The sequence below is a fragment of the Lycorma delicatula genome, chromosome 3 (genome assembly GCF_047948215.1).
Source record: "Lycorma delicatula isolate Av1 chromosome 3, ASM4794821v1, whole genome shotgun sequence".
Taxonomy (NCBI): Eukaryota; Metazoa; Arthropoda; class Insecta; order Hemiptera; family Fulgoridae; genus Lycorma; species Lycorma delicatula.
This window is the reverse complement of record NC_134457.1, coordinates 83,252,137-83,277,140: the sequence shown is the minus strand read 5'-3', so window position 1 is coordinate 83,277,140 and position 25,004 is coordinate 83,252,137. Positions and strand designations below refer to the sequence as shown.

At 29.6% G+C, this 25,004-nt stretch overlaps 1 protein-coding gene across 5 annotated transcripts in view; it reads right to left on the bottom strand.

Annotated features, from left to right (window-relative positions):
- LOC142321750 (protein spitz-like) overlaps positions 1 to 25,004 on the bottom strand; it is a 429,978-nt gene that overhangs the window by 149,271 nt on the left and 255,703 nt on the right. The window contains exon 1 of one of the 5 annotated variants that reach the window (XM_075360095.1): positions 12,152 to 12,450. The exons of the other annotated variants lie outside the window; for them this stretch is intronic. The gene's annotated coding sequence lies outside the window, so the exon portion shown is untranslated. Of the gene's footprint in view, positions 1 to 12,151; positions 12,451 to 25,004 lie in introns of those variants that run through there. 5 annotated transcript variants of the gene reach the window in all.

Genomic DNA, 25,004 nt, shown 5'->3' with positions numbered 1-25,004 from the left:
TTATTTTATTCCATTTTTATCGGTTGTTATGAATTTTAAAAGTCTGTCTAAACTGTAAATGTACAGTCTATGAAGAAAACAATTTTTTTAACTGTATCGATAGAAAAAAGTAATAAACAACGCTAATTTATAAATGTTTAGTAAATAAGGAATAACAAGATTGGAAATTATTTGATAATAAATGTAAGGAAAAATGTAAGGAAATAAGATTTTCCAAATGCGTAAATAATAAATAATACGTAATAGATAGATGATACGTTAAACAATTTTCAATATTTATCAAATTTAATAACACTTTATCAGTTATAAAAATAATCTATTATCTCACGCTTTACTACACTAAAGAATATCAGAAGGACAGTATGTTGTCTATTTTTCTAACAAGTAGATATAACACTATCGACCTTTCGAGCACAAATCTTATTAAATAAGTTCAAACTGAAAAAGCTCCCCTCTTTTCCTCATAGAAAACACACATGCATGTATTTATAATAAAAATAAATGTTTTATTTTAATACGATAAACCAAATAAATGAACATAATCACAGATAACAATCGGCCTAGATTCACTTTATACAGTAGTAGTGGATCAACCTATTAAAGAGGGGATGAGGTAAACTTGTTTGAATCCAGCTGAGTACGACATAGAAAACGCGCGCGCACGGGCTCAGCTGCCGCTGTGCTCTGATAACCAGCAGCAACTGTGCGAGCACTACCACATACATATACCACCATCTAGATATATTATATATATATATATATATATACACACACACATACGTAAGCAAAGGAAAACAAAAGACCACACATGAACAGAATTTATCTACTTCCCTAAGTAAACTTAATATATGAAAACTGTAAGTTATTAGAATAATAAAACTAATGTTAATTAACAACATAATACCATCGTAAAAATTTCTAATGAACAAAAAGTATTATTTAAATAAAATATCCATCACATGACTATGAATAGTATAAAAAGAAAATAAATACCCAGGTAAAACAAGACGTTCATGCAAACAGTAAATAAAAAAAAAACGGCGGATAGATTCTTCAAACTGTTTTAATTTAAAATAATTTCAATTATACTTTTTTCCAATCGGTATAAAAATAATTTCAAAACCAGTGTTAATATCGGCCATTATCGAATGAAGATTTTAATTAAAATCAAAAATTGTATTCTTTTGAGAATAAACCGTCGAGTACTGTAATAAAACTGAAGAAACAAAGAATGAAGTTATTTAAAGAACCTAACAGAGATTTTTTTTTGTTCAAAAAAGTATCTGTTTTCCATCAGTCCCTCGGAGAAAGTGGCGAAAAGCCTACTCAGACGGATTCAGCAGCAGTTCATTCGGCCAAAATACTCGGTTTACACAATCACTGGATTTGTTGCTATTGATCAAAAATGAGTTGGACGAAAAATGTCTTCTAGAAGCAAAGTTTTGAGGGAAAGTTTGTGTATACCTGTTTCGCAAAATCGTCAATTAATGGAAGGAACGTGAAGACCCAACGGTATTCGTAACGTATCGACGGAAATTTTTGGAGTAGATTTTTCGATAACGTTTAAAACCTTTCTAAACGGATCCAAATAGATATACCTTGTTAAATCCAGACTGTTTTAAAAAAAAATCTTGTAAAGATTAATCTCTCTTTCATAGGAAGAAGAGTGCCTTTGGATCGATAAACACATTTTAGTCTTAAATTTAGTCACACAAATGATTTACGTTTATGTAATGATTATGTCAAGCAATCCTTAGTAACTAATCTTAATTAACGTACCGCAGAACGTTAAGGAATCGGAACTGTTCAGAAGAACGAGAGTTATAAATTTCATCAAAAAAGAAATGTAATTCGACTATAATTAATTTGATACAAAATTTAATAAAACTACGAATTAAAACAAGGGAAAAAATCAATAACTCTGTATTTACATTTGAACAACGATATGTGTACACGTAATAACAGATACATACGACTAAGTTCCAGTCTTTCGTAAATAAATAATAAATTCATAGTAAATAAACTAAAGGAATAATAATAATCTTTAAATTACGGTCGACGTAATTTAATTGCAGACAGATAAGATGTGAATCATTTTTGTTAAATAATTAACAAATAATATTAAGAAGTATTGCTAATACTAAAAGGCTATATATAGCGATGAATAAATACGAAGTAGTAATAGTATAAATTTATACGCTGTGATTTTGGTATGAAAGTTTGTCAAAGTAACACGTAAAATATTTAATTTGAATTAACCGTTAACGATATTTAAAAGCACCGGATATTTTTTATTCTTTCATTTTTTAATTTTTTTTACACAAAGGTTTTTGATAACGAGGAATAAGCAAGAATCCTTTCACAACATTTTTCATAAAATTTTATTTTTGATAATTACCGGTACAAAGAAATAATTAATTGGCACGTATGGGTTTTCAACCCTACCGTAACGATGTAAAAAAATCTGATGTGGACAACACATGACTTCCTTGTACGCCTATTAAATTACATTTATATTTTTTTTTTCTAATGTTAAATGCGTAAAATGTTATTTCATTAAAAACTTCTGATATTTTTTCATACTTTTTTATTGTTTTTTATTGAATTATTATTCATCGTAACATTTTTTTTTTTTTAATGAGAGGTTAATTAATACATCAATATATTTAAATTGAAAAAAAAAGTTGAAAAAAAGGAGATGAAGTCTGATTCGAACCGATGTGCCTTCACCTAAGACCCAAATATTGCTTGATTAAAATTTTATTTGGTTATAACTCCAGAACCAATGAAAATAAGTACCACTTATGATATATTGTTGAAAAGCTGTCAATGAGGACTTATTACTGCAGTTAAGAAATCCAAAATGCAATTTTTTTTAATTTTGGGCTTTATGGACACATTTGATCCAGTCGATTGCAATCAAAAGGCGAAGTGCACAACTAGATGTTACAACAATCCTAAATTCAAAATTTCAACAACCTACGGCTAATCGTTTTTAAGTTGCGAAATACATAGTACGTACAAACGTCACGCTGATACTAGTCAAAATGGATTCAGGGATGGTCAACGTGAATATTTCAGTTGAAATATGAAAAACCGAAATTTTTCGCGATCACAATACTTCCTTTACTTCGTACAAGGGAGTAATAAAATTTGGGTAATCAAAAAAAGAGTAGTTACAATCAAGTTAATTAATATATTTACAAAAAAAATTAAATAAGGAAAAACAATCTTCAACCTTGCTTTTTGACAAAAAATGGTACTTCAGTAATTTTCCATAATCGAAGAAAATTTACAGTTTAACGTAATGTTCCCAACCTTTTCGACTCTCGGCGCCCTTGCTGTAACCAGATTTTTCCAAGGCGTACAACGCCAAATCCTACAATTTTTTTTATCGGAAGTAGCCTATAAGGCTTTGTAAGGGTTAAGTAAAAATAAATAAAAACACATTTTTGTCGATGTAACATCTATCTCGCATCCTATGACTGAACTGAAAAAGGAAATTATGTAATATTTCATGGTGCCTTGTAAGGAAATTGTGGCTTCCCAGGCCTCCGAGGCGCATACTTTGGGGACCACCGGTTTTAATTATAACTGGGACTATACAAGTACCAGCAAAGGACAGTCAACTTCTTATTTTTTTTTGTTCATAATTTTTCAAAAAATTCACAATCATCATTACCGTTTCCGTAATTTTATTTTAATTCAAAATTTTACGCCTATTTTTTATCGCAATAACTCTTGAGTACATCAATCTTAAAACAAAAAAAAACTTTTTCACAACCATAAAATAAAATAATGTAAATAAAACACTCGGATAATGTAATAAAATAGTTAAATTTAATTGATTTAGAACTCGGGAGGATTGTAAACAAAGTTATGGTAAGCAACTGTAAAAAATTATACTATAATATAGCTTCACTACAATTTTCAGTTATTTCAAATATGACCTTACCAATAAAGAAAAATCTATAAAAAGAAACTTTTTTTAAGCCGGTCAAAAATAATCCAACATTTTATTTTGTACTTTTATACAAAACAAATTAGAAGTTTAATGTCACAATTACGTATTCCCTATGATTTTTTTATTTATTTATGTAGTAGTAACACGCAAAACTTCAACCAACAATTTTTTTTCGTACTAAAGAAATAAGTAAAGATTTATCATTATGAAAATAAATGTTATACGCAAGTTCGTAAAGAATAAAAGAAAATAAGGTAACGAAAGCTTCCATATGGAAAAACGACCACGCTCTAAAAAAAAAATTATTACTGTAATAATTTTTATAAACCATCATATATTCGATATAAAGCAAAGCCAGTACAGAACAGAACACAGACTATACTACTGTCCCAATTAAACTGAAATATTCGCCGACCTACGCAACGTCATCTCACTAAAATACTGAAGGAAGGTATACAACAATGCACACCCACTTATAAAAAAATTATTTTATAATAACGCTGGAATGTATAATACAGAGAAACCAGTCGAAACTTGATACTAAAGTTTTATTTCGGAATTAAGTGTCTTAATAGTTATTACAAGTCTTTATAGTTATATGTTATGAAGACCAGTTCGTCTTCATAACATATATTATATTTAAATAGGAACCTATTTAAGTCGGTAGGAAACTGTATTAAAATCTTGGTAATAAATTAAATTACACCTGCAACAATAATAATAATCTATAATTGAGGAGCTACATAAAATGGTAAAGATTTTCCATTAATACGCACCGTATTAAAATAACAAAAATACGTTTTAATTGGTATCGTAGTGACATATTCACTACAAAAAGTTCGACAGTGAATCAGCGGCTTTAAAATATAAGTATATTAATTATCTTTCTATATTTTACTTTCCTTTCATCGAATTATTTATTTTTAATACAGGAATCGACTTCTAAAGCTATAAGCCACGGTTAATAATATATAACCGAGCATATTAACAGTATATACCGTTAACTATAGTTTAACCAAACTATTTTTATTTACATAATATGCTCTGCATAACTACCACTGTTTTGGAAATACACATTTCGATGCGTGTCCTCCCTGCACTGCTGAACAACACGTAACCCCGTAAGTCTCCATACGTAGGAAGAATAAATAAAAGCCATGACGATACGTTCCTCGGGATGATTTATGTTTAGTATCTTTTCCTGAAACACCATGCCCTTCGTAAAAATATATTTATTTTTCCTATGTATGGAAACTTATGAGACATCCAGTATTATTCATAAGTTTAAAGCGTAAAACGTCTTCCACGGTAGGATACGAAATAAATAAAACCGAATCTACCCGAATAAATAAATATGAAACGGCTTAAATCAAAACACATAAGGGTAAAAAAAAATCCCAATACGTATTAAATCCAAAATAATGAGAAAAAATATGTATTATACGCGTTAAATTGAGTCGTGATGCTTAAAAGAAATCCAATGCGGCACGTTTTTCGTTTTAATATAACATCTACATTTTGGAATGAAGAAATAACGTACATATATTTATAACATCGATTGTTTTTATTTAAATAAAAAACCGAACGTTGAAATTTAATAGAAAAATAACCTTGTTGTATTAGTGTATTGTGAAATATGAGTGTATTTGCCGGATACACTGTCAATGAAACGCATTTAAACTATATATGAGATAAGAAATTTTTAATTTATTTTTAAATCTATAAAAAAGATTATGTTCACGAAGTAATTCTTGAAAAATTTTCAAGAAAATTCTTTATTAATAAAAAGAATATTGATTGAAACTTTATACTGATGACTGCGCCGTCAACACTAAAATTCAATAGTGCGTACTGGGGGTATAACAAATGCCAAATCGATTAGTACTTCAAAGGTTTTACAACCTTTTTTATAATTTTTTTTGTTTTGTTATTTAATTTATAATGTAATACAATGCAAATAAAAGTTCTTCTATCTTGAAGCGCTATTGAAATAAATTTGAAAAAACTACGCTCAAAAAACGTTAACAAAATTTTTATTGTCATTATCACTAGGCAGTGACGAAAAATTACACATAGGTAAATAAATCATAAAGGGAAAAGATATAAATATAATTGTTTTGTTTATATAAACTCTACTGTATGTTTATAAGTTATAAATATATAAAGAATTTATTATTACGTAAATATTGATAATATTGTGATATTATTATTGTAAATATTTATTATTATTATTATATTGAATTTATTTATTATGCTAAGAATTTGTTTAAAATTGTAAACAGAGATTTATAAAATTTACTAATATATTAAATAAAAACTCATTTTCAACATAATGCAGTTTTTCATTATATTACAACATAATGTGAAATGTATATCGTGAAACTTGATAAAAAATAAAAATCATCATAAACCTAAAAAAAATATTACAGATTGAACCAACCAAAACAAAGAAATACAGTACTGTAACTATTAATAATCTAACCATCAATCATTAAATAAGGGCATAAGAAAAAACAAAAATAGTTATATTTGTTAAGACCTATTTTTTTCTTTATTTTAACATTTGCATTGTTCACGTTTAATTTCGTAATATAAACTTATAATTCCGTATTAGATGAAGGTCAGGGTGTATGACATACTCATAATCTGTAATAAAGAAACTATCATGACCTGTTTTATTATATTAGATGTGTGTGTAGTAAATGTGACATCAAAAAAAAAATAATTCGATGGCTGGATAAAAGCAAATAACGATAATAATTATAAAATAAAAAAATGTCTAACCTATTTTTACGGATTAAATAATAATTATTTTAATCGCAGACAATAATTTAGCGAAATTATTTTTTTCAATACACGATGCACGTCATCGTCTATCAATAATGTGTCAGCTATTTATTTTTTTTAATACATAATCTTTTATTTATATATACAAAAATAAAGAAATTTGACCTTAAAAATAACTTATCTCGTGTAAGATTATCAACCAGATTCTATAAATTAAAAAAAAAACCTTACACAAAGTTTACATAAAGAAATTTTATTCAAACAAATATTAAAATAGAATTAATCAGCGCTTTAATTTTAATTTACTTTGCTAATAATAGGGCATGAATAAATAAGTTTTTTCTTTATCGCTTTTTGGCAATCTTAATAACTATATACTGCTATAGTACCATTATGATGAAATTTATAATAAAAATCGGAATTCATGACCTTAAAAATAGTATTGACAAACTATAAACGTAAACTATAATGTACCCTATCACGTTTTTAAAATGAAAAAAGAACGAATAGCCTAATATGCAATCATCAAAATATTAAATAATATATCTTATTTACGTTTAAAATAAAGCTACGCGTCCATCTATAAATAACATACTAATAATTTTATTAATGTTTACTAAATCAATTTTATAATTAAAATATTTTAAATTGTATGTTATAACAAACGTTAAATTACATTATATGAAAGTATTTATGCCTCCAAACAAGCTACTGTGTTGAAATTCATCCTTAGAATTTTAGATTATAAAGGCATAAAAATGTATATCCCTTTATGTCTCATAAAAATGTTTATGTTCAATTAGGATTAGAATTATAAAAAAGGTTTAATATATTTGTAGTATTTCTATTACGAATTTTAAATTGTTAATCAATTAAAATTATTTAATAGGATGACGGGACGGCAATTTAAACCACTCATAAATCATGAAGTTTTGTTTAAATTATGTATATAAAGATAAATTTTTATTTAATAAATATAGTTCGCATAACAGATATATAAAATAATGTAACAAATATACGGTAAAAAATAATAATTAATACTAAAATACTAATTGGGAAAAAGTTTTTGTTAAATTATATACGTACAAAGTGCATAATTCGTTAATATAATTTAAAAGTAGATTAAATAAATAACAATACACTTTTCACAATAATTAAAACTGTTAGTTGTTTATTACAGTAACTTTAATGATAAAATGTACAACACACACACACACACACACACGAGAGAGAGAGAGAGAGAGAGAGAGAGAGAGAGAAAATGTGAGTGAGGGAGAAGTTTGAAGAAATGCTTATATATATATATATATATATATATATATATATATAAGAGAGAGAGAGAGACAGAGTGAAACAGACATAAGTCTAACAATATTTGTTTTTATATAAAATTTTCCCATCACAATCATAACGGATAAGTACTCGTATGTGTTATAAGACATACAGTGATTTTAAAAAAACAAGAAAGAATTGTATAATGAGATAAAAAAATAGTTTTTTTTATATTTTAAATGGAATAAAATAATAGGCTATTCAATTATAATTATACAAACTGAATAATTATTATATCTGCTACAAATGTCAACTAAATTTACATCACACGGTGTCGTATACGTGGATTTAAAAAAATATATATATTAATTAGTTAATTTATTACGGTACGGTGAGAAAAATCAACAAATAAAGCGATAAATATTTTAATTCAAAACAAATTATCAAGTAGATAATTATATTTTGCTATTTAACACTTAGTCACAAATATCTGTATAAAAAATATTCAAAATGTAATGAAACTGTAAAAAATCGTGTAAGTTAGAAATAAATTTACACATTTTTTAATTTAAATAGTTTCTCGTTAATCTAAAAATTGTACCCTGCACACACACACACACACACACAAATAGAATACATATACTATTTTAAAAAACTTTTAATTGTATTTTTATCTGCTTATATTAAAAATACAATTTAAAGAAATCGATTAAATTTAACTATTAAATTGACAGTTTCAAATAATTTTACAGATACAAAAACTTTGAAAAAAGTCAATTTTTTTAACAAAGGCAAAAAAACATAGTTTTTATATCTTTCTCTTAAAGGTTTAACTTTAAATGCGATCGGTAAAACTTTCAACCAATCATAAACGGATTCTAAAAGGTAAATTTCCAAATATGTAATTCCCCTCCACTTAATTTCCTCAGTCACGAAAGCCATGCGATTGGTTGGAGAGGTGACCATTGCATTTTCTATCGAATATGCATACGATTTTATGTGAACATATACATAAAAATACGATTATAATACGAAATGTTTTATGACCGTTTAGACGAACAGGTCAAACCTAAAATATATATAGCGTTAAGTATTTATAAAATATGTAAACTAATATGTAAGCTAACGATTTCAACATAAAAGGAATTTAATTATGTGACGTTCATATCTTTATATTCAAATCAAATTTTTAACGAAAAAAAATTTGTTAGAACTTATTATTTTCAAAAACTCAGATGCTATTAATTTCTATAAAAAAGGGTTTAATTTTTATTTCAGTTCTGCCTTACTTATTTCAAAATTGAATAGTTGACATTACGAGTACAATTTTTATATCAAAGATTTGTGCAGAAAAAGATTAAATGCTGTATTTAATCGATATACAATAACGTATATAAATGATTATTAATAATACAATCGAAGTTATTTAAACATTAAAATAATTTTTATACTTAAAAACTCGGCTTACGTTAATACCGCGATCCCTATTAGTTTTCTTTTACTTTTTTTAATCATTTGATAAAACGTGAATGAAGAAACAAAAAATGAACGGATACAACTATATAATGACCAGGAGTGAAATAATATTATCTAGGCGTTTGTTAAAAAAAAGAAGGAAACCGGATAAGGCCTTAATAACTTGTCTGTTACAAGGGCTTATACATAATTAAACTGAAATTATAAATTATCTGTTTACATTTTTACAAGGCATCATGATGCAGTATAACACGGTCAAGCAAGGTCAAAAACAAAACCCGAAATGCAAGAAAGTATATTTCACTTTTAACGCTCTGCTAGAAGAATGCATCTTATTTAACTATAAACACTTATTTTATTTTAATAAAATAAGTATCCTTTTAAATAATAACAGTTTACTTTTTATTTTATTTTGTTTTTACTTGACATTCTTTTAATTTTATTCCTAAAAATCTACTTATTGTGTAAATAACACCGAATAAAATTCTAGAAATATGTTATTCAATATTACACGAAACTAAACATGCATTAAACTTATAAAAACAATAACACATGTTACGGTATTGTATCGTTACAATATTCAAATTAAATATTGTCTTGGTATATATATATATACATAAATAAATACATTTTCCTTTTGTGTTTTCTTCATTCCAATATGGTCGGTAGCTGGTTACGATGCCAAGAGATCCCAGACAGTAGACGGCCGTTCTAGACCAGACAGGGGCGTTCGTATCTGAACTTAAAGTCTCTTGGCAGCGATCAAACAGTGACATGCCATACCTAGCACACAGAACGGCGTGGGCGATTAAGTTTAAGTGCCTTATTCCATGTTAAACTTAAAGATGTGACTTAAAACAATTTTTTTTCAAACTACACCGCTGTGAATCGAATAATAAAAAATTAGGTGTTAGAGATACCGGATAAAAATAAGTAAAATATATCTTTTTATTCACGCTTGAAGTACGACATCAAGAAAAATTATTTTAAAATATTTTGTTAACTGTAAATTAATTTTAAATCCTTAACACTTGAAAATATTTTATATTCAAAAGTAATATAAATCTGATTCATCCGATGACATATTATTATAAGCGATAAAATTAAATACGCTTTTTGACTTTAATATTGTTTTTATATTTACAGTAATGTTCGAAAATAAGCAAAACATTTTTAATTTCTAAAATATTTACCAAAATACGGAAATTACTAAAAAAAAAAATTATTCACACGTTACCATTTACAAAATTTAAGGCTAACAATCAATATAATTGTGGAATACACAAGGGTTCTAAATAGTAATTAAACGTAAGTGAAGCGATAAACTATTAATACCGGTGGCTTATTTACGTCAATAACGTTACGGAGATGAACGAACAGTTACAAAATACCTTGAACAGATTCGAAGGCGGAACAGCAGGATTGGTTTTTTAATGACTCACAATAGTGTGATTCATCTAAAATAAAAATTTCTAAGACGTCACACCGCTAAATTAACGCAAGGAAGTGAACTAGTTAAACGGAATAAGGGTATAATAATTAAAATTGTACGGGCTAAGTTAATATCATTTTAAAAACGGTGTAAAAATTAATACACGTCGGAAAAAATACAGAACTTAAATAAAGTAAACGAAATTATTAATTAATTACTACAACAAATCGTGTATTAGTCTAATCTTATATTTTGTATTTTCATGCTGAATAAATTTTATTGTAAAACAGGTAGAGCATCGGCTCTGATTAATATTTAAATAATTTTTAATGCGTTTTAAAAACGCCTAGGGTCAAAAAATAATTTTAACTTGCCGTGTTGTTATAAAGAGATTGTTTAATATGATTTTATAACGATGAGATTGTAACACAGATACAGTTCATAATATTACAGAATTAACTACGATGCAATAACGTGGATTAATAACTGGCAGTAGCAGTTGAGTACCGTTTTAAGAACTGCCGATACAATAAAGGACACATACCGTACGAAAAATAGAAAGTAGAAATTTCGTACATATTTCAGTCATTACTTCAATCGTTCAAATAAATACTTCTGCCAACTGTGAATTGTATAAAAAGTAAATTGTATAAAAAATCAAACAAACATAAAAAAAGAAGTGTTCGACAACAGAGGATCAATGTTAATAATAAATTAACACCTTAGAAAGAGTATTTATTTATATAAAGTAGTCATCCATATATTATAAAATAATTAACATCAACCTATGTACTTAGAAATATTAATAAAAAAAAAAAATTAAAACTAAGTTTATTGTATAAATAAAAACGAGATAATGATTTAGAAAGCTCTTCAAAGAAAACATACGGATAATATATAATTAAAAACGTTTATAATTTAAATTATAATAGAATAAGAACAAGACGGTAAATTTTGACGAATAGATATGATTGTGTTAAGTTTATCTACTGGTATAGTTAAGTACTCGAAATGTATTTGTAATCAATCTAAAAAAAAGTATCGATTACAAAATAAACATACCTTATATTATACCGGTACTTCATATAAACGAAAAGTAAATACTTCATTTACTATGAAAACACGCCGACTGTTTACCGGTAAATAGATAACAAAAATACACAAACAAACAGATTATTTATATCGCTACAAAAAGGGTCAGTGATAAAACGATACGGTACCTGAAAACCTGGCGAGGAACCTGTAAAACCGTGAAGTCGCTGACAGTCCACATAAAGAGCACAACCACATAGTACTAGTTATGTACATGTCACTGTACACCACACAACAAAAAATAATCTAGCATCACGACGGACGGCACTCTTCACTCTTTCACGTAACACTGTTCAATACTGTTCTGTCCCATTGCGATCAGGACAAGCAGTTAAAACTAAACGCATAAAAATATTAAAATGACAAACGTGTACTATAACCGCTAATAAAACGCGGAGCCATGTGCAACTAGCACGCCTTGCACCGTTCGATGGTCAACGAAGCTCTGTCACTCGGAAGCAGGCAGCCGACCGTAAGACCCACTACAAACCGAACGTCAGCGGAAATAACCGAGCTCCCCACCACCATCACGCAGCAAGTCGGGGCGCTTAACGAACAACAAAAGGGAATAATAAAGAATCGGCCGTCCGGCGTGTATCGGCTAACAAATTCACGGAATATCAGCCGATGTACGAATCTTATATCCAGCCCCCTTTAATTAACGATAGGCAGAAGGGACTCTTTTTTATATTTTGACATCGGGGCCGCTCACACCGGCTATTCTAAAGAAATTAATGCTACCGCATTCTTACTTGACGAACGTTCGCCGGTACTCAATACGTGGCTTTAAGAACGGGCGAACAGCAGATGAAACCGTGAAAACTATTTTCAAAAGAGACCCGTTCTAGATATTAATTTAATACATCCCGTTTCGCACTGAAAAAACACTAGATTATAATCTAATCATCTAACGGTATAAAAAAATTATTTCATCAATATACCATTAATTTTAAACGGAAACTGCTTAACATTAATCTCATACTACTGGCTTGCCGTACGTAATTTGTTATTAATATTACACAGATTCACAAATACACCGTTTCATGAAGTACTATTTTTAGCGCAGTTGGAATAACTTACTTTAAAAACCATTATTCTTTTTGGTTTCACTAAAAATTTGTACATCTTACAAATCTACGATTTAGGTATAAAATTAAGGCCGTGAATTAGTACCGGATAGAGGCGACCGCGAACCACTCGCTGAGTTTTCTTTAGCAAAATAAAATTAAATTATTTCCACCGAAAATTCAAGGAATGGATATTAATATAATACCGACACAGCCACTCACTGGCTACACTCCTGTTTCAATCTTAAGTCACTTCAATAGAAATTCCACAGAGATTTTCCATATTTGTTTATGATTGTGCGAGTAAAATTTTACGAACAATCTAAATAGATATTTCAAAAATATACCTTTTTAAATATTTACAGGAAATCATCTAATTGGCCTTGAGTTATTGGTACCTTTTAATTGTCTAAACCCTAATTTTCTAAATTATTTGAGATAAAAAATAAAAACGACATATCAGGTGTATATTCAAATACCATTTTAACCAATTACTTTGTGGTAGAAAAATTAAAAGAAAAAAGTCAAATTCCAAAATTAAGAAACAATTTAAAGCCACATTTTGTCTCTACTACAAATTAATAAAAAATCAATTGAAAGAAGTACTCTTGATTGAAGTGGCATGACATGTGATAGTAGCAGATGTAAAGTATTATTATTGATAATAAAAAATTTTTCGTTAATTAGTAATTTCTTATTATTTTTTCTTATTTAAAAATAAGTAAATAAAACCTGTTTTCAGTTAATTAAAATAATTCATATGCAGAACTATTTTAACATATAAATAACTTAACCAGGCTGTCATTTTTACACCGGAGAACGTAGTTTCCACATTTATTTATTTGGAATAAATTTTTCAGTTTAGATAAGTACCAAATTTGGCTGAAATATTTCAATCCGTTACCGAAATATGAATTTTTTAATTTTAAAATTCAGAAATGACTAAGTGAAAATTATGGTTTTTCTATTCAATTATAATTTGATTATAAAAGATTTTCACCCTTTTTTATTTCCGTTAAGGATAAAATAGAATAAAACTCTCTCTCTCTCTTTCTCTCTCTCTCTCTCTCTCTCTCTATATATATATATATATATATATATATATATATATGTGTGTGTGTGTGTGTGTACTTTAAAATATGTGTTTGTGCAATTATATATTTGTGCATTAACAACTAATATGACCACCACCAATTTGTTTGGCGTACTGTCATTATCCTTTCCGGGTAATATTTCGATAAAATTTTAAGTAAAGCAGTTCGGTAAAACCTCTACTGAATAAGGTATATATTTTATACGTTCTATATAATTTTTCTAATAGTTATCGATGTTATTTTTGTAGCTTAAAAATTATGCAGTATATTTCCTACTGATGAAAATTGTACCGGACTGTATCGTCTCATTGTAAACAGTACAATCGACATATTTCTTTTCTTGACTGGTCAAGTACCGCTACCGTTTGACGTTTATTTACGTAAGTTTGCAATGGAACATGAAAGCACGTTAGTTCATACTATTATGAAACATAAAAAAATTTGCACCACAATTTTATGCCTACGCTCTAGATCCCCGCAGATTTTTACATGAATCTCAACAAAAAAGTTATTGTAGGGATTCTATTAATTAAAAAAAACGGAACTAAAATCACTTTTCAACATAATCCCCGGTTACATTTAGATGCTTTTCCCATATTTCTGTAAGCCTATAGTTGTAAAGAATTTTTCATTTTGGTGTCTGAACCATTCTTTTGCCGCATTCTTGACCATTTCATTCAACTTTTCATGGATAATGGACAGTGCCATTATCCATTTCATGGATAATGGCCGACTCGCAATACAAATTTCAGCAGGTCCCCAAATTTTTACGCGACTGTCCTCGCAAATAAAATCATTAATGCGTTTATGGAAAAGGTCAATCAAACTTCGACCATAAAAGTTACAACGAAACTCCGTGACGCTTTTCTGCCCGATATAAATTTTTAGAGGTACTTTTACAACTTTTCACCGTAATACATTTTTCTCCACTGTATTTCCATCGTTTTACATGTTCAGAAAATAAAACTCTTATCACAGCAAGCTGTCTTAATCCACGGTACACATTTTTGTCGGCGGAGACCGACATTTAAAAATAAACAAAAGAGGTAATAATAATGAAAAATCTTTTCAAACAGCTGATATTTTCTATATCTGGGGTGCCAACTTGAACATCAGACACTTACAGTTTATTCTATTAAATAGTTTTTTCGTTGCCATTTGTCTCTAATTATTGAATGACCCTCGTAAAACCAGGTTATAAACGTTTTTTTCATTCTAGAAACATGAGATCAAAGGGCATTCAAAAAGTTCCTTATCTGAGGAAATTTGTTTGAGTGTCAGTGACCTAAAAATATAGTAGGTCAAAATCGGTACCGTTCAAAGATAATTTAAATAGCAAATTTATAATAATTCAAAATGAATAAACATAATACATTACGATAATTAGCAAAATTGCTGTACGTATTCTTTTAACACAATTATAATTAATGAACATTTACTTTTGAATAATAATGCACATTATAATTTTAACAATATTAACATCGACTTGTCATAAACCAAAGAAACCGTAAAAATTATTATAATTTGTTAATTAAAAAATAATAAAATTTCATTACGCGTTATGTAAAATAGCAACATAAACACATGTTACATTGAATAACATATTGTTTTATTCATAATGTAACTAAATGTTTTTATCATGAATGAAACTGCAGCGAGTATGTAGTATAATAAAACCGGAAAACAATTGTTAGTACATAACAGAACATTACAATTAAAACCACGTTGTGCTGGACAACACAGCAGCATTAACATAACTTCCTGTCACTATATGTATATACAATTTTTTATAGGTTACGTACTTAATTTCATTTTTATTTTCCACAATTCGTTCGCTAAATAAATCTGTGCCAAGCGAGTAGCATTTACAACAAAATGACAGTAGAACAATAATTGCGTTCCACTTTACACATCGCTAGCGTCCCAAAGTCTAATGACTTTTGGACGCTAGTGATGTGACTTAATAGTCACACAAGCTAGTGATGTGACTAGCTCGTAAAAATCATTAGCTGAAGAACAATTAACTTAAATATAATTACTTTGACATAAAAATGATAAAATTCATATAACCTCTTCATTAATCAAGTTTTAATGCGCGGCTGGGTTACCAACAGCAGGTTAAAATTAATTAGAACTACACAAAACATGCTAAAAGCAACGCTGAACAGCTGCTTTAGGACAAAGACTAATTTCATACAATCAATTTCGCTACAAATAACATCAAAGTTATTTTCTTACAACAAATAATGTATTTTACAAAAAATAAAGAAGAGTAAAGGCATTAACAAAATCTATGTTTTATTTGAAAAATAACAATACGCGTCGTTTTTTAACAATTCTCTTTATTACATCAAATTCATAATTACTCGTAAAAATGAACACAGATAAATTACAGGGCAATAACTAGATCTCCAACATACACTTCCTCATTAATACTTCAAATGTTGTTTTAATTATTATTTAGAATATCTCATGGAGAATTATTTACGCAAGACCTTTCAATTCTTGTATTCTTGTAAGCATTGTTAAAACTAGATTGAATTTGAAAGAGTGCGTCAAATTATCACTTGCCGCAAATGGTAGTGAAGTGTTTTTTTGTTTTATAAAAACAAAAAAAATTTTTTTTTTAATATTTATTTAATGATACCGTTGAATACAAAACCTCAAAAAATCTAAATCTTTATATATATATATATATATATATATATATATATGTATAAATTAATGTTTGTTTGTCCCGTATGCGTTCCTATACCATTCCATGTGATTGCGAAAAATCTTTGGTGAGTTGTTCGCACACCCGAAGGTTTCTGAATTAGTTTGCACCCGCTAGGTGGCGCTGGGGTCCAGATATATTGAAAAATTGTATTTATGGTCGGTCCGACTTGGCTCATATTCAGAATATATATTAATTACGTCAAAATAAATATTTTGGAAAAAAATGGACCCACTACGTGGCGCTGGGGTCGATATATTTTTAAAAATTGAATTTTGGTCCGAATTGCCTTATATTGAGAATATACATTAGGTATGTGAAAAGAAATATCTTTGCAAAACATGGAGCCGCTAGGTGGCCCTGGGGGTAAGATATTTAGAAACATTGTATTTAAGGACCGATTTGGCTTATATTCAGAATAAATAATATTTACGTGAAAAGAAAAATCTGTGCAAAACATATACCCAATAGGTGGTGCTAGTGTTGAGATATTTACGAAACAAATATACAAACAGAATTTCTTCTTCTATATGTACAAAAGGCATTCGTATGTGTGTCCGCTAAAAAACTATTGGACCAATTTACGCGCGGGTTTTTGCAGAACGGTCCGTTTTGTCCGAAGAAGGTTTAAAGCTATTGAAATCCTCGATCTGACCAGTAGAAAGAAAGTTGGTGGTATTTTGAACAGACTACTGCGTTTGCAAGTAGACTGAATTAAAAAATCCGATAGATAGTGCTGTTTTAACAATTGGATTTATTTACATTCTGACTCATAAAGTGAAAGGTTAAATTTTGTGAAGTTCCGTTATGTCCAGTTTTTTAATGTTTTATCAAACATTCATTTGTGCTTATTTAATCTCTATATATACTAAAATGTAGTAATAGTAAAGCATTGCTGGGTCTGCTAGTATAAAATATTTCATGAGAAGAAAAGTGATTTGCAAGTACATTTTCCCCCCATTTTTTGCAAAATTAAACGATAAAAAATAATAAATACTATTCATTGTTAAAATTAACGTTTTATTAAAATAATGCAAAAAATATACAAGGTTAAGAGAAAAAAATTTGATAAAGAAAGAAAAGAATTCTTTTTAGAACCTACTTTTAATAATGTTAAGATTGAACTTAATTTAAAATCTAACACTGGTAAAACTACATCATAATTCCCACCACCTCTCTAAAATACAAACATATCGATTAAGTAGCTATCACCATTTAAAAATTTGATATATTGTTAATCAAAATATTTGTTATGATTTGTTCACAAACTAGAATATGAGAACAAAAAAAAAACAAAAAAAAAAAATCAGAATATATTCGCTTGTAATTGATGTACAAACACGTCAGACACGAAGTACAGAAATTATTTAAAAGTAACCTACAATAATACAACATTTACCGAGTGAAGCATCGATATATTACCGAAGGGAAATTTGTTACAAAACCACCCTTTATCAGCACTGGCGTCAGGCGCAGGCCACAACATAACACGATTATGAATATCATTAACACACAGCATATTCGATCGATTTTGTGATTAAATAAACGGAATTTAATAATTCGGCAGGCTTTCGTCAGTTCGATTAGTGGATATAAATGAACGAAGAGTAGACAGTATAGCATGAAACCAACGACCGGTATTTTATAAAACAGAAGCTAAAACAGCATACCTAAATGTTCAAAAGTCTACTAACCAATTACGATTATATAAAATTACGATTGTAAGAGGTCTTTCCTTAGATAACAATGAAAGTAACACAAGCTAATAATTTATCTTAAATAAACCTATCCGATAACAAATTATCTTATCCACGCGCTCCTAAAGCAAAACTTTGTTATCATTAAAATACCTTGTTAAGTAATGAGATACAGACAATACAATTATATCAGCTATGTTATAAAAGTAATGTACGAGGTAAATAATTACTGACATTCAATATAAGCAGTATTTTTGTTTTAAAAACAATCTTTTCCGCGGAAAAAGTCACGTTTTATTTTTAAAATCTCTGTATAACTCTTTCTTACGACTGTGGTGCATCGTAAATCATTTGAAATACAAGAATTGTCTTCTTAAAAAAATACGATATGTATCCAGTTTCCTTGGGTACATGTGAAAGTCACTTCTACTGCAGAATATTGTCTGCATTTCGGTAGTTTTACCGTACTCGTGCAGACAGCTAGCTGAGTACGAATATATTCGACTATGCAAAGAAGAAGACTTGAAACGACTTAATGTTTCATTACTTCTAGTTTTTACGAAAAACACGCGGTTTATTATTTAAAATAATAACCAACAATTAATCTAAAAGGAGTCAATTAACCACAAAAGTGACGAACAAATAGCATTTCAACATTTATAAAAATTTATCTAAAATTTCCTTTTTTTTAATATAGGCACTTGATTTAATTAATCCATAGTACTTGTGTAAACTTGACGATTGCTTGACTTAATTGATAGGTCCCGCACAAACACGCACTTATTTCCAACTTATTTGCGCAAACAAATAAATGTACTCGAATATTTTAAAACGATAAACGAAAAAACCAACGAATTGGAAAAAATAAAATTAACTAATTTACAGACCAACAGGGTAAACCGATGAACAAAGTATTAATGTACGTACTTTTAGAAAGTTTTTTTAAGTTCAAAATAATAGGAAATCAAAAGTAATCAATTAAACCAAACAGCTGAATAGGTTATAATTTTATTAACGGGGTGTAATCAATTATATCTTTTTTTAACGTTAATTAACGGGAACATCCGTCTTTCGGTTTACCATCTAGTTACTCCCGTAGTGACGTGGCAGCAGATTGCCCACCCTGTCTTAACCCCACCTGGGGTCCCCATCGGAGTCTCCACTAGTTCACTGAGACTTTCCGACTCCCTCTTCCGGGTGGCCGAAACGCCCTCCTGAGGAAAGCTACCCTTCCCGTCCCTGACCTACAAAGACCCGGACGTGCGTTACGCATCAAGTGCCCTTCACTCATCTCGCGCCCTCACATACCTCGAGGGTCCCCGTGACGTCATCAGAAGCACCCTGACTCCAATCATTTATATCTATCGGTGGTTTACGAAACGGTATTAGTCTACTACGGTCGCGTCAGAAAGACCACAATCACTTACATTAGCAGACCAACACAAGGAAGTATAAAGTGTAGTGCGCATGCGTTGAACAGGAGATTAGTCTGCCAAAAAGTATTCTTCTGCTTCCTGTCATTGGAAGCTATATCGATCTTCGAGGTGGAGCGGTATGGTTTCTGCATCTCTTTCTGAAGGTTTAGGGCTCGAATCGCATTAGACTAGATATTATTTGTACGCTAAAAAGCAATTCATGACCCTCATCGAAACCAAAGTTATTTGAATTGGACGTCAGCCCTTAGTTGTTAAATGAATATGTAAATAAGTTATGAATTTGATGCATATTTTCTTGTTTAATAGATTACTGTGTGTAAAAAAGGAAGGATACAAAAGAAAAAAGAAGAATAACTGGACAGGACCTGTTAAAGTCAAATAAATTCTGTTGAAAACCTATAACATTAAACGTACCAATATTTCATAAACATTCACTGTCGTAGCCGCCCCGTAAACACGTTGAAAAGCGAAAGAATAAATCTCTAAAACAACCTATAAATATTTCATAATAAAAATGGAACCGCTGAGCATAAACACAAATAAATATTTATATTCAGTTTAATAATAAGTATTTAATAAATAATCGTTGTTCTACCTACACTAAAGGTACTCAATATTTCAACTCCTTGCAGTCTTTCTTTCCTTCTACCTTTAAACTAATCATTACGTTAAAAAGTGACAGGTTTTCAAAACAAACGTCTATCGTTTAAAATCAATATTTTACTGATCAATGTTTACAAACCGAAAAAAAATTTAAGTTATGTTAATTATATTGTAATTTTAATGTTTTTAAAAAAAATGGATTATTTCATTATAAATAAATAGTTTTTCTTGTTATAAAAACACCAGCTCCCCGTCGCAGCTTCGCCTGCGCTGTATGGTTACTTGCGTTTCCCGTAACGGTCAATTCTTTTATTTTATGGAGTAAAATAACCGGAGATAAGGGCAGCCAATCACACATACAATTACGGTGGTAGTGGTGTGTTGGTTGTGCCATAGCGCCGTATACCTTCGCACCCCTTAAAAAATCCGAATTAAAAGGAACCCTAAAATGGTTTTTAAATATTTAACTGTAGAGTAGTTGCAACCCCAAATTTACTGAATATCTAGTTTACTATAGTCGATTGGGAAAATTTTCAATCGTTGTTCAAAATTTTGTTATCTTTCTTCATCCCCTTTCAAGGACGAATTTCAAAAAATCTAGAAATTGGTTTATTGACATGAAGAAAACACTCACCAAAAATCAGGTGGCTTCTTCATTTTTTACAGAGAAATTTTAAAAAAGTAAAAATTCATTTTAACATTTTTAATCTCTGAATTATAAAAAAAATGTAAAGAAATCAATAGATGTTCATATTATGATTGATACCAAAAATTAAGTTGATATCTACGTCTGTACCCGAGAAATTAAAAAAAATTTCATTGTTACTCCATTTTAACCCATTAAACTCGGATTTTCAAAGTGAATTTACTTAGTATGCACTTACACCGTAAGAAGAAAGTGCACACAATTTTATTTTATCAATTTATTTTTAGCAGTTTTCATTGGGCGTTGATCAATTACATGTTATTTTATTTATATATAGCAATTAACCCGTCTCGGCTTGGCCTAAGATTATAATGTAGCAACCCATTTTCTAACAGTATTAAATTGATAGAACTCCGGGTGTATGATTTTTCTGCGGCTTTTTGATTTATTGTCAGCAGAATGTATTAACTTTCCGAATTACCAGTTCCGGAAAGTCCAACATAAAACTGTTCATGAGAAAAATAGTCTGATCGTAAATCAATACCGATGTGTTGCGCTTTATTGATTGTTAAAACAAACGAAAGTTTTATAGGAAATTGCAGCCTCTTGAATTGAAATGGATAATCTGTTGGTGATGCTCCAGATCATTGAGATGTGGAGTATAAGAGTATGTTCTCCTGCAGCTAGACCTGTCAAAATAGTAGCCTCAATATGTGATTTCGCGAAGTCTTGATTTGCAACCTCGTGCCGTTGCATTACCTTGGAGAGTTGAAGGTTTCCTAGTAAAATAATCAGAACTCCCATTTTAAGATTGAGACTATGAGCTGAAAATCCTGGAGGATTAAGAGAATTCAAAAATTCTGGAGGACAGTGTGGACTGCATTTTCAGTACTGATTATAGAATTTACAAATCGATATTCCTTGCTTTGCCCTTGAACTTTTTCTAGAATCATATTATTAATTTCAAATGCAAAAATATTTCGACAAGTTATATATAGATAGATCTTTCGCAAAGCCACTCGTACGGTTGTTGTAAAATAAATATTGGAAATGAGATCATCCACTGTATGCACAACGGTACCGATGTTTTCATCAACAGAAATGTAACCATTATTGTGAAGAATTGTCCCATTTCCAAAGTTTAATAGTTGTAAGGGAAAGTTAGCATTGCCACTACCAAGATGAACTCTCATATTAGTTCTTAAGTTAATAGTGAGGACAAATTTCCATAAGGGCAATGACTTAAGGCATGCCTGAACATCACCCCTAGTTCCTCTCGCGATGACAGGCAATATTTGCTGAAAGTCTCCAGCAAAAACGAAAGTTATACCACCCATTAACTTACCGCATGATCTAATATCTCGAAGGGTTCAATCAATGGCTTCAATATGAGCTTGATTCATCCCGCACTATAAGTTTAGCATCTTCCAAAATCTGTCCAAGTGGACCATTTTTACGAACAGAACTAACAGATTCTTTCCCACATACAACATTTAACGGTAACTTAAAAGTGGAATGTTCAGTTCTCCCACTACTTATAAATTCAGCAGCTAGTTATTCCTGATGATGCTACACAGACTGCAATATTTTTAATTGAGAGAGCAAGAAGCAGATTGATTAAGAAAGTTTTCCCAGTGCCTTGTTGCTAGCAACACTGAAATTTATATTATCAAACGGTTGACGTTGATCTGGTACTAATTTAGGAAGATTAATACTTACAAATTCTTTCTTTTCATCGAAGTCGAAAGAAAGTCTTAAAATTGAATCATAAGAATAAATAACATCTTGATTATCACGTGCTGATGTTGGTAAACCGAAATCGCATAAGTATTTCTCAGTTAACGTAACGAGAATATATTAAATCTCAATGAGATCTCTACTCAATATTTCATCTGAAATATGTCAATGTTTCATCTATGTTATGCCATAACATATGCACATGAAAGCATTCACTTTGGTTTGGATAAATTGTATATACTCTATCCAGAGCCGCATCCTTTTTGATTCCAGGAAATCGCGCTTCTTCTCCTAAACTTATTATTATTATTATTATAGGTATAGTATCTAGGAACTTCAGGATATTGCACTGTCTTAGCAAAGTCATCAGAATGACAAAGTTCCAAAAAAGCAATAAGAGTGATCTGCGGGCTGTCAAGAACTCGTTGGAGATTTTGTTAAATGAAATAAATACGTTGGTGGTTTTCTAAGTGAACAATAATAGTGGGATAACGTAGATGTACTGGAAATTCAAAAAATCGCCAATCGGCCTCAGATGTACGTACATATAAATCTACTATTAATGTACTGATTCAATTCATCTCTTTGATTTTCAACCGAAAAAATGTTTCTTGATCTGAACCTTTGGTAATATTTTTGCAGATATATCGAATCGCTTGCACGGAGTTACAAAATTCAATATTTATGTGAACATTAAAGCAATATGACAGTAGTGGACAGTATGACAGTATGTGGGACGATCCATTTATTATCAATATCAATTATGTTACCTTGCATGTTTAAAGTTGTATGACCTGCGTCCTCTGGACTTCTCCTGCGAAAAGTCGGGTAACCGTCATCTGCAGTTTGAGTGTTGTAAATGTGCATTCGAGGATACGTTTTTGAACGTTTTCCAATTATCATGCATGATGACCTATTTATATCACCACATGATCCGTGACACATGTGTTTACAAAAAATGTCATATAATAATGGTTCAACATTTTTATCAGGGAGTTTAGCAATATGATAAGATCGATTTCGTCAGGTCGTATTTTTGTTTAAGAGTTTTTTTCATTTTCAAACGGAAAACTGGATATAATATCGTGTCTATCAGTAGATTTTTGACCAGTGAATAGTTCCATTTTTATTTCTGGCCATTCAGGGTTGCACGTAAAAGTTAAATAAATCTCGACACCCGTGTTTACTCTAGTATATCGCAGCATCTTGAGATTTCTCATGCATATACCGTCGTGAACCATTGAAAGATGAGGAAAATATGACACTTTGACCCATGTTGTTAGCATTAACATTGCTGTCTTGCACAATATCTCGAAGATAATCAACAGTACGTAATGTTTTTTTGGTTTTTACGAATGACGGCTAAGCTTTCAGTGATCATTTTGGCTATCATGTCAACACAATATTGATTAAATATGTTTCTGAAATAATGTAAAAAATTGTCAATGTTACCTCGAACTATTAAATCAATAAGCATAAAATTTCATACAGAAAACTGTTTTATTTTGTTCATTATTTAGCGGAATAGTTATATAACAACAATCTTCACCCTTCAAAAACAAAAGGAAAGAATCAGGATTTGTCTGAGCTTCATCGCTCTTGTAAAGAATCACAAGAGCGATGAAGCTCAGACAAACGTAGCATTTGATCATCACAATGTAAGATTATATAGCTCTAGGTCCTTCATCTTGATCGACCAATAAAACAACAACTCCATTAGTAGTTTGAGCATTGTAGATGTTGTTTAACACGATCAGCATTAATTAGTAGTTTAAAATCTTCCGCGTTTCCCAGAAGCGTGTTGTCAATATTGAACTTAAACTCTGATAAAATTATTGCATTCCAGAAAAACTTGCTGGAGTGTTATAAATTCCTTCTTCAAGTTTGGAATAATACTCGTAAGAAGAGAAGTTTGATCAGCATCGGAAAGGAAGTAAATTTATTTATATATAAATAAATTAAATACAACATTACCAACAATTCGT